The sequence below is a fragment of the Neoarius graeffei genome, chromosome 13 (assembly GCF_027579695.1).
Source record: "Neoarius graeffei isolate fNeoGra1 chromosome 13, fNeoGra1.pri, whole genome shotgun sequence".
Classification (NCBI taxonomy): Eukaryota; Metazoa; Chordata; class Actinopteri; order Siluriformes; family Ariidae; genus Neoarius; species Neoarius graeffei.
Window position 1 is genome coordinate 1,669,402 of NC_083581.1, and position 3,625 is coordinate 1,673,026.

Sequence of the window (3,625 nt, forward strand, 5' to 3'; positions counted from 1 at the left end):
AAAATCAGCCTTTATAATGGGTGTCTATTGCGTTACACACCAGTGGAGCAGAGTGTAGAGAGCTTGGAAAAATAGCTCCAACTTTCTCATTTAAACTGTGTTTTCAGCCCCAATTTTCACTCCACACACATAATTTTCTCAAAAGTAGGAGCCACACTTGTCCTGATTCACACAATGTGTCTACCTACACGATAGGACTTGCAGTTTTTGAATGAGAAGCCTGAAAGTGAGGAGAGGGCAGGCGCGCAGCCCCATAGACTCCCATTATAAACTTGGCAGAAAAGTCACTCGTTTTTAACCTGCTCTAGTGACCTCATTTTTTAAACTACAGACAAAAAATTACATCAGTGTGTTCAGGAGAGCCTTGTGGCACTCACTGTGAAAGAATTTTGTGAATATCTCCTTCCGTTTTCGTGTAAATCCCCGTTGTTTGGAGGGAGCGCACTGAGAAAATCCTGTGACACTCTGCTCGCAGCGCGCGGGTTGGGGGAGGGGCTGCTCTCTCTCTCTCACACACACACAGAAGGGACGGGCTGAAAGAGTCAGACCAAACCATTTTTGCATTAGGGGTGGTAGGGGGTTCTTGACGCCTTTTTCAAAGACAATAAAGGCAAAAGATCTAGAAATCATTTATTGAATGCAAATATAGCACATTTCTCCCCCAAATCAACACATTTTGAAATTAAATAAAATAATCGCAACTTCATGAGAACCCAGTTCTGGGCCCCCCCCCATTCCTGGTCCCTGGACAACATACCCGTTTGTCCCCCCCTGTCGGCGGGCCTGGTACTGAATATGAGAGAGAGTATGACAGAGTGTATGGTACTGAATATGAGAGAGTATGAGAGTGTATGAGAGAGTGTATGGTACTGAATATGAGAGAGAGTATGAGAGTGTATGAGAGAGTGTATGGTACTGAATATGAGAGAGTATGAGAGTGTATGAGAGAGTGTATGGTACTGAATATGAGAGAGAGTATGAGAGTGTATGAGAGAGTGTATGGTACTGAATATGAGAGAGTATGAGAGTGTATGAGAGAGTGTATGGTACTGAATATGAGAGAGTATGAGAGTGTATGAGAGAGTGTATGGTACTGAATATGAGAGAGTATGAAAGTGTATGAGAGAGTGTATGGTACTGAATATGAGAGAGTATGAGAGTGTATGAGAGAGAGTATGGTACTGAATATGAGAGAGTATGAGAGTGTATGAGAGAGTGTATGGTACTGAATATGAGAGAGTATGAGAGTGTATGAGAGAGTGTCTCGTCTCGTCTCGTCTTCTTCCGCTTATCCAGGACCGGGTCGCGGAGGCAGCAGTCTAAGCATGGAAGCCCAAACTTCCCTTTCCCCAGACACCTCGGCCAGCTCCTCGGGAAGAACACCGAGGCGTTCCCAGGCCAGCCGAGAGACATAGTCCCTCCAGCGTGTCCTGGGTCTTCCCCGGGGCCTCCTCCCGGGGGGACATGCCTGGAACACCTCCCCAGGGAGGCGTCCAGGAGGCATCCGAAAAAGATGCCCGAGCCACCTCAGCTGGTTCCTCTCGATGTGGAGGAGCAGCGGCTCTACTCCGAGCTCCTCCCGAGTGACTGTGCTTCTCACCCTATCTCTAAGGGAGCGCCCAGCCACCCTGCGAAGGAAACTCATTTCAGCCGCTTGTATCCGCGATCTTGTTCTTTCTGTCATTACCCAAAGCTCATGACCATAGGTGAGAGTCGGAACGTAGATCGACCGGTAAATTGAGAGCTTCGCCTTTTGGCTCAGCTCCTTCTTCACCACGACGGACCGGTAAAGCGACCGCATCACTGCGGAGGCTGCACCGATCCGCCTGTCGATCTCACGCTCCATCCTTCCCTCACTCGTGAACAAGATCCCGAGATACTTAAACTCCTCCACTTGAGGCAGGACTTCTCCACCAACCTGGAGAGGGCAAGCCACCCTTTTCCGGTCGAGAACCATGGCCTCGGACTTGGAGGTGCTGATTCTCATCCCAGCCGCTTCACACTCGACTGCAAACCGCCCCAGTGCATGCTGAAGGTCCTGGTTTGAAGAAGCCAACAGGACAACATCATCCGCAAAAAGCAGAGATGAAATCCTGTGGTTCCCAAACAGGATTCCTTCCGGCCCCTGGCTGCGCCTAGAAATTCTGTCCATAAAAATTATGAACAGAACCGGTGACAAAGGGCAGCCCTGACGGAGTCCAACATGCACTGGGAACAGGTCTGACTTACTGCCGGCAATGCGAACCAGACTCCTGCTCCGTTCGTACAGGGACCGGACAGCCCTTAGCAAAGAGCCCCGAACCCCATACTCCCGAAGCACCCCCCACAGAATACCACGGGGGACACGGTCGAATGCCTTCTCCAGATCCACAAAGCACATGTGGACTGGTTGGGCAAACTCCCATGAACCCTCGAGCACCCTATGAAGGGTATAGAGCTGGTCCAGTGTTCCGCGACCAGGACGAAAACCGCATTGTTCCTCCTGGATCCGAGGTTCGACTATCGGTCGAATTCTCCTCTCCAGTACCCTGGAGTAAACTTTCCCTGGGAGGCTGAGAAGTGTGATTCCCCTATAATTGGAGCACACTCTCCGGTCCCCTTTCTTAAAAAGAGGGACCACCACCCCAGTCTGCCACTCCAGAGGCACTGTCCCCGACCGCCACGCGATGTTGCAGAGGCGTGTCAACCAAGACAGCCCCACAACATCCAGAGACTTGAGATACTCAGGGCGGATCTCATCCACCCCCGGTGCCTTGCCACCGAGGAGCTTGCAAACCACCTCAGTGACTTCGGCTTGGGTAATGGACGAGTCCACCTCTGAGTCATCAGCCTCAGTCTCCTCAGTGGAAGACATGACGGTGGGATTGAGGAGATCCTCAAAGTATTCCTTCCACCGCCCGACAATGTCCCCAGTCGAGGTCAACAGCTCCCCACCCGCACTGTAAACAGTGTTGGCAGAGTACTGCTTCCCCCTCCTGAGGCGCCGGACGGTTTGCCAGAATTTCTTCGAGGCCGACCGATAGTCCTTCTCCATGGCCTCCCCAAACTCCTCCCAGTTCCGAGTTTTTGCCTCCGCAACTGCCCGAGCTGCAGCACGCCTGGCCTGCCGATACCCGTCGGCTGCCTCAGGAGTCCCGGAGGTCAACATGGCCCGATAGGACTCCTTCTTCAGCTTGACGGCATCCCTTACTTCCGGTGTCCACCACCGGGTTCGGGGATTGCCGCCACGACAGGCACCGGAGACCTTGCGGCCACAGCTCCGAACAGCTGCGTCCACAATGGAGGTAGAGAACATGGTCCACTCAGACTCAATGTCCCCCGCCTCCCTCGGAAGCTGGGAAAAGCTCTCCCGGAGGTGGGAGTTAAAGACCTCCCCAACAGAGTGCTCGGCCAGACGTTCCCAGCAGACCCTCACCATACGTTTGGGCCTGCCAGGTCTGTCCAGCTTCCTCCTCCGCCAGCGGATCCAACTCACCACCAGGTGGTGATCAGTTGACAACTCAGCCCCTCTCTTCACCCGAGTGTCCAAGACATAGGGTCGGAGATCAGATGACACGACTACAAAGTCGATCATCGACCTCCGACCTAAGGTGTCCTGGTGCCACGTGCACTTATGGACACCCCT